The sequence below is a fragment of the Lithobates pipiens genome, unplaced genomic scaffold (assembly GCF_037356315.1).
Source record: "Lithobates pipiens isolate NorthernLeopardFrog02 unplaced genomic scaffold, aLitPip1_a1.2 Scaffold_16, whole genome shotgun sequence".
Lineage (NCBI taxonomy): Eukaryota > Metazoa > Chordata > Amphibia > Anura > Ranidae > Lithobates > Lithobates pipiens.
Window position 1 is genome coordinate 506,003,075 of NW_027507748.1, and position 15,787 is coordinate 506,018,861.

Below are 15,787 nucleotides of genomic sequence, written 5' to 3' on the forward strand. Positions count from 1 at the left end.
CACTGTTCCCGATGACAGGGAGCAGTAGATCCCTGTAATGTCACTAGGCAAAACAGGGAAATGCCTTGGCATTGTCTCGTTCTGCCTCTCTTCGCCTCGGCGTGCGGCAGTTGGCAAGTGGTTAAAGATCCTTTTTCACTTTTATTGAATAAAAACTCATTTATGGATTTATGCTATGAGTATCAATCTTTTCCATCCATCCTTCTATCCTTATGTGAATGCATCATATGATCAAACTCAATGTGGAGGAGGCAACTTCATTGGCACTAAGACCAGTGGCAACTCTGCTTGAATGCACTGTACCCCTGCAGGAGTGCATCTTTTCGGTGAGTGTGGAACTGAGAGGGGAGCACGAGTGGAATTCACTTATTTTATTTTTATTTTTCACTTTTTTTAAGCTATTCATTTTAAGCTATATTTGATCCAGGCACAAGTCACTTTGGAAGCTATGTTAGAGAGAAACAAATTTAGTTGTTTTGGGACTGTGAATTACTTGCACTAGAGCAGATATATTTTTACCACATGAATTTATTTCAGCTTGATTATTGGAATTTTTTGATGGTCGCTTTTTGCACTTTTTTTGCACTACAAAGCATATTGCACTTTTTTATATGAATATTTGCATTTGATGATCTTTTATTAATTATTTCACATTGAGTATGCATAGGAATTTAATATGTAAGCCACTATACACCTTTTTATTACATTAATTGGCAGCGCCACTTACCCCTTCCCCATCTTTCCACATTACATAAAGTGAATTTGTGCCCATATTCTGAACATAGAGGCACTTTAAAATTAAAACACTAAAACAAGTCCTTGTTCATCTCCCTATCTTTTAGTATTGTAGAGAAATTATTATTTTTTCTATGAGAACAGATCTTGGCAGCATGCTAGCCATCTAAGGTAAACAGCTGTTAGAAACTGACTGAAACCCAATTTTAGAGGCCTTGCTGTAATCTTTAGGAATAAATAGCTTCACATTAAAAATATCTAGAGGGATGAGTGAGGCAATTTTTTTTTTTAAATGTATTTAACTGCTTGTTGACAATATGTAAATAGTTCTACTATGAGCACATGTGCACTTTATGCTGGACTCTAGATACATAGTTAAAATATTGGATGTAATGTAATATGGTTGCCTATTCATTGAAATTAGTAAAGGTTTTTTAATAGCAGTAGTGATAAGTACTAAGTAGCACTTAGATTAGGAGTAGAAAGGGTATAACACTCAGCCGGTCAGTCAGTTTCAGTTGAGCAGTCTTAACAAAGGGATCATTTTACCAGGGGTAACTTTACCAGTACAAAGGTGATTAAAGTGAATAAGGACACAGAAGTTATCCATTAATTCCATTATCCATGAAATACTTAAAGCAGTTGTAAAACCCGCTTGGTCCTTGGCCTATAGGTAAAATGTATATCTTCTAAACATTCACCATTTAGAAGATATTCACCCTGCATGCAGCCAGTGACATCACTGGTGCATGCGCTCTGAAGGTCCCGCAACTTCAGAGCTTTGTGCCAGAACTGAAAGCTGCCACGCACAGTCACGGGAGTAACATCACTGTGGCTCCAGCCAACCACATAGCCAGAGACCACGAACCCAGAAGAAAGATGGGGAATATGTCAGACCTCTCAATGGGGACAGTACAGTGCTGGAGGGCTTCATTCCAAGGTGAGTATTTCAAAGTGAGTATGCAATGCATACTAGCACATTATGCCATTGCCTTGCAGGTTTTTTTTTTTTTCACAAGCCACACAGCCACAGTTTACAACCACTTTAATTCTGTTTTCCGCTATAGCTACCCTTCAGATAGATAACTACAATGCCCATGATTTCAGAGGAGCAACGTGTTGCACTATGCAGCTATAAAAGATGTTACTACATTGTTAGGGAGATTTACTAAAACTGGAGAGTGCAAAATCTGGTACAACTCTGCATGGCAGCCAATCAGCTTCTAACTTCACCTTGTTCAATTAAACTTTGGTAATACAATCTGGTTTCTTTGCAAAACTGCACCAGATTTTGCACTCTCCAGTTTTAGAAAATCATCCCCTTTGTGAATTTGCTTAGTGGGTGACTCAGTCCTTTCCTGTCTGACATCTTTCAATTGACAAATTGAAGAAGCCAGTGGCTGCATCCAATCAAATACTATAGCCTAGCAGGGGGTATTGATCCATCTGTGCTGATAGCATTGAAGGTCAAATGTGTTCGTTATTTTTTTTACACATCTATGCATTGAAGGCACCAAAAGATGCCGTATCTTTAAAGTGGTTGTAAATCCTTACATATACCCACTTAAGTGGCTAGCCTCAGGTGATACACAAAGATTAAACAAATCCTCCTACATAAGTTATACCTGTCTATCTGCAGCCTTCTTTTTGCTACATCCATTCAAAATACAGAATTTAAAGAGCATTTCTTAGTTCCAGGAGGGATCGAGCAGGAATCTGTTATCAAACACTGCACAGCATGCAGCAGGGAGCTGAGTGTAATCTGAAACCTGAGTGTAGTGAATGGACACACCCCCCTCTACACAGTCCCATAGGCTCATGTGCTCAGGGGAGGGGTGGTACCATCTCCCAGGATTTTCTGGTGTTGGCATAATATCAGAAGTTACTCATACAGATAGCAGGTGTAGGAGAGAGTATAAAAAAATCACATTCAGTGTTTTGGACTGAGACATGTACACACTATAGATTTATGTTCATTTTTTATTTTTAGAGGTTTATGAGGTTTAGAGGTTTATGATCACTTATACTTTCCAGTCAGAAGTCCAATGAAAGAGAGGATCATACAGAGGCACAAGGATTCTGGTAGCAGTCAGAAAGTAAGTCTGTATCTTTTAGGAGTTGGAGGCAGACAATATTCAATTATCAAATATCTTTATAATTACATAAATGATTTGATTATTTACTTAAATAGAAAATCTCAGGCAACATGTATGCTTTATACATATAAATGAATCTATTATGTTAGAACGTGTATTACAAAATGTATATCACATCATTGTTTTACATCTAGATAAACTGAAGGTTTATCCCACTCTTTTAAAACTTTAAGTACATGGACTCTTATGAAAATGGTTAAGTATTTTAATCTCAAATGGTGAATGCTTGTTTGTTTACTTTTCTTTTTAACATTACAGTGTGGGAGAACAGTTGCTTGTGACTTGAATGATGCAACAAAATGTAGAAACAGATACATATATTTCACATGTATAGTATTTCTTCAATGTTCTCTTTTGTGTTATCTCTTGTTCTCAGATATGAAGGGGTTGATTTACTAAAGACAAATAGGCTGTTCACTTTGGAAGGAAAGCTTCAGCTCATGGGGGAATTTTCCTACAGAGCTTAGGCAATGTGGTAAAATGTCTCTTTGCAAGAAATACGCAATCATGTATAAGGAAAATGAAAAGAAATAAAAACAGCATTTAAGCTATGGGGTAAATGCCCTTAAAGCGGGAGTTTGGCCGTTTTTTTTTTTAAAGTCAGCGGTTACAAATACTGCAGCTGCTGACTTTTAAAATAAGGATACTTACCCGCCCAGCGCGCCCGCGATGTCGGCACCCGAAGCCGGTCTCTCGATCGTCTCTCAGGTGCTGCCACCGCCATCTTGGGTATGGGAATCAGGAAGTGGAGCCTTGCGGCTTCACTTCCCGGTTCCCTACTGCGAATGCGCGAATCGCGCTGCGCAATAAGGATGGTCCCTGCTGTCCCTGGGATCCGTGTGTTTCCCAGCGGACAGCGGGGGACCCGCAAGAAGTGGTGTAAATATCCGCAGATTCTGCGGATATTTATGCTGGAAGTGGGTGCAAATACCTGTACTGTACAGGTATCTGCACCCCCCTCCCCCCTGAAAGGTGCCAATTGTGGCACCGGAGGGGGGAGGGTTCCGATGAGCGGAAGTTCCACTTTAGGGTGGAGCCCGGCTTTAAAACCAGTTGCCGACCGCCTAATTGTAAATATACATCATTGCATAAATACCAGGGTTATGGCAGCAGCTAGCCCAGAGCTGAACCCATCCATCGAATGCCTGGGCAGAAAGCTGAGTAAGGGCAAGATAGCCCCCACTGGGCTCTATGCCCTTGGAGGACTGGAGCGACATCTGATGTCACTTCTCAGCCTTAAAGGCATCATTTTTTTCCCCTTTAAAGTAAAAATTACATTTTTATTTGCTTTTAAAGGTAAATGAGAGACTTGAGGTCTTTTTGGCCACAGATCTCTCTATAAAGTAGACCTGTAATTTTTTTTCTATTACAAGGGATGTTTACATTCATTTTAATAAGAATAAAAGTGATTAAAAAATAAATAAAATAATGGGACAGTGTAAAAATAAAAAATTTAAATTAAAATAAATAAGAAAAAAAATGAACGTGCAACATCCCTCCGAGCTCATGTGCAGAAGCAAAACCATACATAAGTTGCATCTGCATATGTAAAAGTTTCAAACCACACATGTGAGGTGTTGCTGCAATGATTATAGTGAGAGCAATAATTCTCTAAATAGGTAACCCATAAAAAATATTAAAATGGTTGTAAACCCTCCCCCACAACTTTGTCCCATGTAAATCAGCATAAAAAAACCCTAATGAACACTGCTTGTAGATATCTCCTTACTTGCTTAGTATTGTTGTAATCCTTGTTGTTCTGTAGAATGGGCATGCCCAGATCTCCCCTGATTTAAGGCACACTCTCTACGTCTTATCTATCTGTTATCAGGACTTCCTACGGCACACAACACTGAACTCTGCTAATCACTCAGAGCTTCCTCCTACACACCATGTGACCATGTGACATGACATACAGTCTAAACTTGGCAATTACTGCAGTCTTATCAGCTGAAGCTGATAAGACTGACAAAGGGAAACATTAGACATCAGCACAAGTAAATACTATGAAATAAACAAGTAAGCTATCAACAGGGAAGCAGGGTTGCCATAGAAATGTTGGATTGAGAAGGAGGCTTGGTTAACAGTACAGGAAGTGCTCAATGTAAGGGTGGAAATACACTCCACTGTGGACTCAGAAACAATACTTAAGATGGTGCTGTCTAACCCCTGGAAACACGTTTTTTAAAGTTTCTTTAACCACTTTCAGACCGGACCATTTTGCTGGTAAATGACCAGAGGTCTTTTTACACTTTGGCACTGCGCTGCTTTAACTGGTAATTGCGCGGTCATGCAATGTTGTACCCAAACAAAATTTGCGTCCTTTTCTTCCCACAAATAGAGCTTTCTTTTGATTGTATTTGATTGCCTCTGCGATTTTTATTTTTTGCGATATAAACGTAAAAAGACCGCAAATTTTGAAAAAAAATGATATTTTCTACTTTTTGTTATTAGAAAAATCCAATAAACTCAATTTTAGTCATACATTTAGGCCAAAATGTATTCAGCCACATGTCTTTGGTAAAAAAAAAGTCAATAATTGTATATTTATTGGTTTGCGCAAAAGTTGTCACATCTACAAACTAAGGTACGTTTTCTGGAATTTACGCAGCTTTTAGTTTACGACTGCCTATCTCATTTCTTGAGGTGCTAAAATGGCAGGGCAGTACAAAACCCCCCCAAATGACCCCATTTTGGAAAGTAGACCCCCTAAGGAAATTGATAAGAGGCATGTTGAGCCCATTGAATATTTTATTTTTTTGCCTCAAGCGATTGAATAATGACAAAAAAAAAGTTTTTTTTTTTTTTTTTAACACAAAGTTGTCACTAAATGATATATTGCTCACACATGCTATGGGCATATGTGAAATGACACCCCAAAATAAATTCTGCTGCTTCTCCTGAGTACGGGGATACCACATATGTGGGACTTTTTGGGAGCCTAGCCGCGTACGGGGCCCCGAAAACCAAGCACCGCCTTCAGGCTTTCTAAGGGCGTAAATTTTTGAGTTCACTTCTCACTACCTATTACAGTTTTGAAGGCCATAAAATGCCAAGATGGCACAAAACCCCCACAAATGACCCCATTTTAGAAAGTAGACACCCCAAGCTATTTGCTGAGAGGCATGTTGAGTTCATGGAATATTTTATATTTTGCCACAAGTTGCAGGAAAATTACAAACTTTTTTTTTTTGTTTTTTTTTTCACAAAGTTGTCACTAAATGATATATTGCTCATGCATGCCATGGGCATATGTGAAATGACACCCCAAAATAAATTCTGCTGCTTCTCCTGAGTACGGGGATACCACATATGTGGGACTTTTTGGGAGCCTAGCCGCGTACGGGGCCCCGAAAACCAAGCACCGCCTTCAGGCTTTCTAAGGGCGTAAATTTTTGAGTTCACTTCTCACTACCTATTACAGTTTTGAAGGCCATAAAATGCCAAGATGGCACAAAACCCCCACAAATGACCCCATTTTAGAAAGTAGACACCCCAAGCTATTTGCTGAGAGGCATGTTGAGTCCATGGAATATTTTATATTTTGCCACAAGTTGCGGGAAAATTACAAACTTTTTTTTTTTTTTTTTTTTTTCACAAAGTTGTCACTAAATGATATATTGCTCACGCATGCCATGGGCATATGTGAAATGACACCCCAAAATAAATTCTGCTGCTTCTCCTGAGTACGGGGATACCACATATGTGGGACTTTTTGGGAGCCTAGCCGCGTACGGGGCCCCGAAAACCAAGCACCGCCTTCAGGCTTTCTAAGGGCGTTACAGTTTTGAAGGCCATAAAATGCCAAGATGGCACAAACCCCCCCCAAATGACCCCATTTTGGAAAGTAGACACCCCTAAATTTAGGGGTACACTAGTGAGACTAGGTAATAAATGGCGGGTGCCCTGAAACTATAAAAAAATAACTAACCAACCAGCGTCACCTGTAACAGTTATATGGTGATCACTGGTGAAAGGGTTAACTAGGGGGCAATCAGGGGGCTTTATGCGGTAGTATATGGGGGTCCCTGGCGCTATAAAAAGCTGCGGCGAACCTAAATACCTACCTGCCTAACTAGCGTCACCTGTGACACTAATACAGCGATCAGAAAAATGATCGCTTATTAGGCTGGGTTCACACTGGAGCGATGCGGGAACGCCACGAATGTGCGGCTTGTTCCCGCATCGCATGCCTCCCGGCGGCAGTTCACACTGCCCTATGCGAACTGCTGGGAGTGTCAGTGAAATGTTAATGACACCCCCAGATCAGTTCGCATATCGCAGTGCGATCTGCAAACTTGGATCGCATGGTGTGAACACCCATGCGATCCGATTCTGCTGCGGACCAAAAAAAGGGTCCCGTGCGAGTTTGCGGCGGGTGCGGCGGGTGCGACACGAATTCAGCCATACTATCTGTATAGCTGAACTCGAATCGCACAGAGATCGGATGTGATTTGCACTGCAGTGCGGTGCGAATCACATCCGTTCTCATAAACCGCTGCAATGTGAACCCAGCCTTAGTGACACTGGCGACGGGGGGTGATCACGGGGTTAAACCTTTATTGGGGGGTTAGGGGGGTACCTTAGAACTAAAGGGGGCTAACCCTAACTGCCCTAACAGTTATTAGTCACAAATGACACCCGCCGGGTGATCAGGGGGTTAAACCTTTATTAGGTAATAAATGGCGGGTGCCCTGAAACTATAAAAAAATAACTAACCAACCAGCGTCACCTGTAACAGTTATATGGTGATCACTGGTGAAAGGGTTAACTAGGGGGCAATCAGGGGGCTTTATGCGGTAGTATATGGGGGTCCCTGGCGCTATAAAAAGCTGCGGCGAACCTAAATACCTACCTGCCTAACTAGCGTCACCTGTGACACTAATACGGCGATCAGAAAAATGATCGCTTATTAGGCTGGGTTCACACTGGAGCGATGCGGAAACGCCGCGAATCCGCGGCGGGTTCCCGCATCGCATGCCTCCTGGCGGCAGTTCACACTGCCCTATGCGAACTGCTGGGAGTGTCAGTGAAATGTTAATGACACCCCCAGATCAGTTCGCATATCGCAGTGCGATCTGCAAACTCGGATCGCATGGTGTGAACACCCATGCGATCCGATTCTGCTGCGGGCCAAAAAAAGGGTCCCGTGCGAATTTGCGGCGGGTGCGGCGGGTGTGGCGGGTGCGGCGAATGGCTGAACTCGAATCGCACAGAGATCGGATGTGATTTGCACTGCAGTGCGGTGCGAATCACATCCGTTCTCATAAACCGCTGCAATGTGAACCCAGCCTTAGTGACACTGGCGACGGGGGGTGATCACGGGGTTAAACCTTTATTGGGGGGGTTAGGGGGGTACATTAGAACTAAAGGGGGCTAACCCTAACTGCCCTAACAGTTATTACAGTCACAAATGACACCAATGCAAAAAAAAAAAAAAAAAATGACATTGGTGTCACTGTGACTGGGGGGCAGGGGTAATTGGGGGGGTGATCGGGGGGGTGTGAGTGTGCCTGGCATGTTCTACTGTGTGTGTAGAGTGTTGGTGCAACTCACCGATCCGCTCTCCTCCGTGTCAGAACGAAAAATACCGACACGGAGGAGAGAATACATCACTTCCTCTCCTGTGTTTACATTACAGGTGAGGAAGTGATGTCACGGGGGATTCCTATTCGTCGGGAGCGATCGCGAGGGGGTGGCCATGAATGAATGGCCGCCCCCTCGTCCCGGATCGCTCCCGGACGAAAACCGACCGCCGCAGGCAGCGGGCGGGGGCCCGATCGGGCCCCCGACCCGCGGGAGGCAAGGGACGTACATGTACGCCAATATGCCTGCCCGTGCCATGCTGTCGACGTACATCGTCGTGCGGCGGTCGGCAACTGGTTAAACAGTAAGTAATATGCAATTTGGGCTGGATTACAGTGGCTATAGTCTGAGAATGACTTATTATAATGGACTAAATGAAAAGAAGCATCAGAGTGGAAGATTTTTAAGGACCGTAATTTGTCACCATTAAATGAGCGTGCATATTAAAGCATGACATGTTAGGTATCTATTTACTCAGCATAACATCATATTTTTCATTTTTTACAAAAAAAATTGGACTAACTTTACTGTTAATCCAATTTTTGTGTAAAATGTAAAATATGATATGCAAATACAGTGTGAGAGGATTCTAAGTAATTTTCTAGCAAAAAAAAACAAAACAATTTTTATATTGATGTAAACAACAAATGTCAGAATAAGGCCTGGTCTTAAAGTATTTAAAAAGTGACTCTTCCCTTGCAAATTGAACTGTCTATTTACCTTTAGTAAATCAACCTCTTCATATGCGAGGACAAGTGATAACAAAATTGAAGAAATACTGTATATGTCAAACTGATAGGTACCTGTTTCATTCATGGATACTTTATTTGAAGGTTTCAAAATAGGTGCAATGCAATAAACAGAAGTACAAAAGGCTATTTGAATACAGGTGCAAGTATCGGTCCAATACAAGTACAGTCAGTGGGGTAACTACTGTATCTCCACTTATATGTGGAACAGTACTGAGTCATGTACAAAGTATATAATGAACAAGGAACATAACATGACAATAACAACAAAAAAAACACAAACAAAAAAAATGGAACAATATAGAAAAAAACTGTTTTTGTAGGAAGAGTGGCGGTTTAATCATCATAACAAAATACATAAAAGGTGCCAAATTCTGTGCTCAAAAACCACGTTCCTAATATGAGGTGCCGAAGTATGGGTTGGTGAGTGCAAGGTGTGCTTGTACATCCAGTGGTACCTGTTTCTATGTTTTATTGCATAATTCTGCAAAGGAAGTGGAACACCTCAGATTAAACTTTAATGCAACAATATATTTTTATTATTGGTAGACAGAGGGAATATAATACAAGTGGAAATTAAAGAATGAAAATATTAAGCACGTAAACAAAAATAGTAGACATGATCTGCATCAGTCACTCTCTTGTCAGTGCCGGAGAAATTCCACAGAATCTTCTGTGCCAATATCATTCTGTGTAACAGTTCTGAGGCCTGAGGAGGTGGTGTTCAGGTGCTCAAGATGTTAATGTTGGAAAGGGTGTGCCTTCAACCCACACCCTGAAATTCAAAGGAATTTAGAAGGGTCCAGCCATGTTTAGAAGATAATGTCATGATAAAGTCGTAATTTTTCACCTCTTAATTCTACTATGCAGACAGCTGCTTTTCTGAGACATTTTTAGTATGTCAGTTTTCTATTCAGGAAAAATTTTGTCATTGCCAGAATTTCATCTGAATGTAGGTTTATCCATAAGAAATAATAATAAATCTGACACATTCAAAAAAATTATACTATAATATAACTAATTTTGTTTTTAATGATGCTGTTATCTACATCCTTTAAATTGGTCCCAATTCGACCTAAAGTTACAGTGGTATTATTTTCTTTCCTGAGCATATTGAATTTAAGAGAAAGTTCGAATTGTGAGCTCCAGCTGGGTTACAAGAATTGCTGTTAGGCCATCAGACTTACTCAAAACTAGATTTAATTGGCTAAAATATATAAATTATGCATGAATTGCACTTCATATGTTTTGGGTCTAGAGATTTCTTCCTGAAAAATAGTCACACAATGCCCAAATTTCTGCTGTGAATATCCTGCAGCCATCATAATTCCTGACAATAAGTAACAGGGAAATGGCTGTGGTATAAGCTATAAAGTCTCAGTTTTGCACCTTATCCCAATAATGCTTGTTGAGTTCTGCTAAATATTTATATGCTGAAAATTAGGCTAGGCATTTGCATAAATGGTTAATTTTTATTGCACTTGTATAATTGCATGAACCTGGCAGGGCTGGTTACAGGAATATAACTAATAAATGTCATCATTAGGGTGACAAAGAAAGTTCTTCTTGTGGTTTAGCTAAAGCATTTTAACTTATATAATACCGTTTTTTAGAGTTTAGGTGGGAAGTTATGAACATATGCAGACATCTTAAAAAATCGTACCTATGTATGAAGTTATGAACATATGCAGACATCTTAAAAAATCGTACCTATGTATGAAACTTCAAGCTTATTTGGATACTCTAGTTACTCTTTTGTAGCAATAGCCACTATTAATCAGTTGAGCGATTACACTGGTTGCAATTTTACTGGGCTGTTGGAATTCCCTGTCACTCTTTTAAATGTTCAAAGATTCTTCTTTATCTTTCTTTTTATTGAATTTTGAAAAGCTCATACGATACAAGGTATCTGCAATCATACCATAGCAAGGTGAACATAGTAAACATAAGAAAGTAAAATGACATAAAATAAAACAAAATAGTCCAAAATAAGGATTCAGGTGGACTAGTCAAAGATGAGGAACAAATTATGTTGATCATTCATTGAGCAGTGTTTCTCAACTCCAGTCCCCAAGGCGTACCAACAGGTCACGTTTTCAGGATTTCTTACAGATAAAACAGCTGTGGTAAATACTGAGGCAGTGAAACTGATTAAATCACCTATGCAAAATAATGGAAAGCCTGAAAACATGACCTGTTGGGGCACCTTGAGGACTGGAGTTGAGTAGTACTGGCACTCGGAACCTTCAGAACAAGAAAAACATTCATACGAATTCAAAAATGGTAGGGGAATAAGGTCAAAACAATCAAATGTTGCAAGAGGATGGCAATATGGAGAGCAACCAATTACAATAGGTAACATTTCAGAGAAGACTGAATCTATTCGGGTCGTTATCCCAGTTATACCATGGAAGCCATTTTGTCACAGCTTTGGAATAAGAGCCTACATTGGCAGCCATCAATAATTCAAACGTATGGTGTGCCCAAATGGTATCAACCATTTCTGTAGGGGAAAGAGCTTGAGGAGATTTCCAATGTTTCATAATGGTTACACTAGCAGGTAGAAGGATATGGGTGATCACTAGGGAACAGCGAATATTATGGGGCATTTGCGGGAAATTTGAAGGCCGCAGAATGTCTCATAATGCACTCCATAGGTGTCTGATGATTGGCCAAAGCATGCACCTGACCTGCATGCTTTGGCCAATCACAGCACGCTCTGTTCTGAGAGCCATAATTGGCCAAAAGCAGGGTGCCTTTTGCCAATCATGGCTCAGGGGGACTAAGTCCACACCCCATACTTAATAAGGCTGCTTACATAGCGGCCCTGTATAGTGTGTGACTGTGGATGGAGATAGATTGAGCTAGATTAGGAAGGCAGATTAGTTAGTGGCAGTGTATTTAAAAAAAATGAAAATAATCTAATAATAATAATAATAATATTAATATATATACATATATATATATATATATATATATATATATATATATATATATATATATATATATATATATATATATATATATATATATATATGTATATAAAAACAAGGAAGCTGCTGCTCTAGTTAAGTGGATTTCCAAGTAAGAGATACTGGATTCAGCCCATAGAATACATAGACTGGATCAGTAACTGATTAGTACTGTCTATACATAAGTGAAGTATGAACGACTTGGAATCGTTTACCATACAGCATGAAATTGTCACGCTTACCCCTAAGGCCACCTGTCAGACTATAACTAGCTTCTGTGTTCTTCACCTATATCAGCCCTCTTTCCCATAAGGCAAGCAGGCATACCAGTACTCAATTTCCCTCAGGTCTTATACAGTATCTCACACAAGTGAGTACACCCCTCACATTTTTGTAAATATTTTATTATATCTTTTCAGGCGACGACACTTTGACTGAAGAAATCACACTTTGCTACAATGTAAAGTAGTGAGTGTATAGCTTGTATAACAGTGTAAATTTGCTGTCCCCTCAAAATAACTCAACACACAGGCATTAATGTCTAAACCACTGGCAACAAAAGTGAGTACACCCCTAAGTGAAAATGTCCAAATTGTGCCCAATTAGCCATTTTCCCTCCCAGATATCATGTGACTCAATAGTGTTACAAGGTCTCAGGTGTGAATGGGGTGCAGGTGTGTTAAATTTGGTGTTATCGCTCTCACTCAATCATACTGGTCACTGGAAGTTCAACATGGCACCTCATTGCAAAGAACTCTCTGAGGATCTGAAAATAAGAATTGTTGTTCTACATAAGATGACTTAGGCTATAAGAAGATTGACAAGACCCTGAAACTGAGCTACAGCACAGTGGCCAAGACCATACAGCAGTTTAACAGCACAGGTTCCACTCAGAACAGGCCTCGCCATGGTTGACCAAAGAAGTTGAGTGCACGTGCTCAGTGTCAGATCCAGAGGTTGTCTTTGGGAAATAGATGTATGAGTGCTGCCAGCATTGCTACAGAGGTTGAAGGGGTCGGGGGTCAGCCTGTCAATGCTTAGACCATATGCCGCACACTGCATCAAATTGATCTGCATGGCTGCCTTCCCAGAAGGAAGCCTCTTCTAAAGATGATGCACAAGAAAGTCCGCAAACAGTTTGCTGAAGACAAGCAGACTAAGGACATGGATTACTAAAACCTTGTCCTGTGGTCTGATGAGACCAAGATAAACTTATATGGTTCAGATGGTGTCAAGTGTGTGTGGCTGCAACCAGGTGAGGAGTACAAAGACAAGTGTATCTTGCCTACAGTCAAGTATGGTGGTGGGAGTGTCATGGTCTGGGGCTGCATGAGTGTTTCTGTGACTGGGGAGCTACAGTTCATTGAGGGAACCATGAATGCCAACATGTACTGTGACATACTGAAGCAGAGCATGATCCCCTCTCTTCGTAGACTGGGCCACAGGGCAGTATTCCAACATGAGAAGGACCCCAAACATACCTCTAAGATGACCACTGGCTTGCTAAAGAAGCTGAGGGTAAAGGTTATGGACTGGCCAAGCATGTCTCCAGACCTAAATTCTATTGAGCATCTGTGGGGCATCCTCAAATGGAAGGTGGAGGAGCGCAAGGTCTCTAACATCCACCAGCTCCGTGATGTCATAATGGAGGAGTAGAAGAGGAATCCAATGGCAACCTGTGAAGCTCTGGTGAACTCCATGCCCAAGAGGGTTAAGGCAGTGCTGGAAAATAATGGTGACCACACAAAATATTGACACTTTGGGCCTAGATTGGACATTTTCACTTAGGGGTGTACTCACTTTTGTTGCCAGTGGTTCAGACATTAATCGCTGTGTGTTGAGTTATTTTGAGGAGACAGCAAATTGACAACATTATACAAGCTGTACACTCACTACTTTACATTGTAGCAACGTGTAATTTCTTCAGAGTTGTCACATGAAAAGATATAGTAAAGTATTTACAAAAATGTGATGGGTGTACTCACTTGTGTGAGATACTGTACATAACGATTTAGGGCCTGGCCACCTGTCATGGACGCGCCAGGCATAGCACTGCAACTGATCGAAGGCACACTGATCCATTGAGATGCGTCCCAGCTCACAAGCATCCAGTAGTGAACAGACTTGTGCCAATGCGCATACGCATTCACAGATTGCAGAGATCATGCACGGTGACACTGCTGGGTGCCCAGTGATCTTTAAAATGGGCCTCTTCGGAATGTATGCTTGCTGTTTGATCTGCAGCTCATCCTGTAACCTGATCCTGAACCCGCATCTGATCCAGTATTTACCCAGCTTCCTGACCTCGCTGCTGTCTCCAGTCCTGACCTTTGGCTTGCCTTGACCCTGCTCTGGCTTTCCATTTGCCTGACCTCCTGTTACCAATCCTGCCTGGACTTTAACCATTCTCTGCCTGCCGCTTCTGCCTGATTGATCATCTGTTGTGACCTGGCTTGTCTGACCCTGCTCCTGCCTGCCATTCTGTGCTTGTGCCCACTTGCCTGCTGTCCTGCACATGTGAGCATCTGCCTGCTGCCTCTCAGCATACCTGTATCCACAACAATCAAGTCTGTTCCTGTCCCTGCCAGCTGGCAACATCTCAGCCAAGCGAACCCTGCAGGCCCTCATAACCCATTGAACTCCAGTGATCCCGGAACCAGAGCCATATGAGAGGTAGGGATGAGCTTCGAGTTCGATTCGAACTCATGTTTGACTCGAACATTGCCTGTTTGCCTGTTCGGCGAACAGTGAACAATTTGGGAACACCCTGTACAAGTCTATGGGAGAAATGCTAATTTTAAAGGCTAATATGCAAGTTACTGTCCTAAAAAGGGTTTGGGGACCTGGGTGTATCAATGCATCATTGAAAGTCATTGATTAAAAAAAAAAAGCGTGGGGTTTCCCCAAATTCAATTGCCAGGCCCTTCAGGTCTGGTATGGATATTAAGGGGAACTCCGCATGAAATGTAAATTTTTTTTTGATGTGGGGTTCCCCCTAAAAATCCATACCAGACCCTTGATCTGAGCACGCAACCTGGCAGGCCACAGGAAAAGAGGGGGGATAAGAGAGTGCCCCCCCTCCTGAACCATACCAGGCCACATGCAATCAACATTGGGAGGATGCTTTGGGGTCCCCCAAAGCACCATGTCCCCATGTTGATGGGGACAAGGGCCTCATCCCCACAAACCTGGCCAGTGGTTGTGGGGGTCTGCGGGTGAGGGGCTTATCAGAATCTGGAAGCCCCCTTTATCAAGGGGACCCCCAGATCCCACCACCCTATTTGAAGTGGTAAGGGGGTACAAAAGTACCCCTACCATTTCACAAAGAAAGTGTAAAAAATTGTTAAATAAGACAAACACACTTTTGAAAAAATCCTTTATTCAAAATAAAAAAAATAAAAAAAGATTCCAGTGGTGGTAATCCACTCTTGCTATCCAGTGACAGATGATCATCTCTCCGGGGTCCAGCGATGGCTGATCTGATCCAGCGACGGGTGATCTCTCCCTCTAGTCCAGCGCAGTGCAGTCCATCCATCCTTCCTCTGTCTCCACTGTCAGAGACACTGCGGGATCCCGGCAGCATGGCATT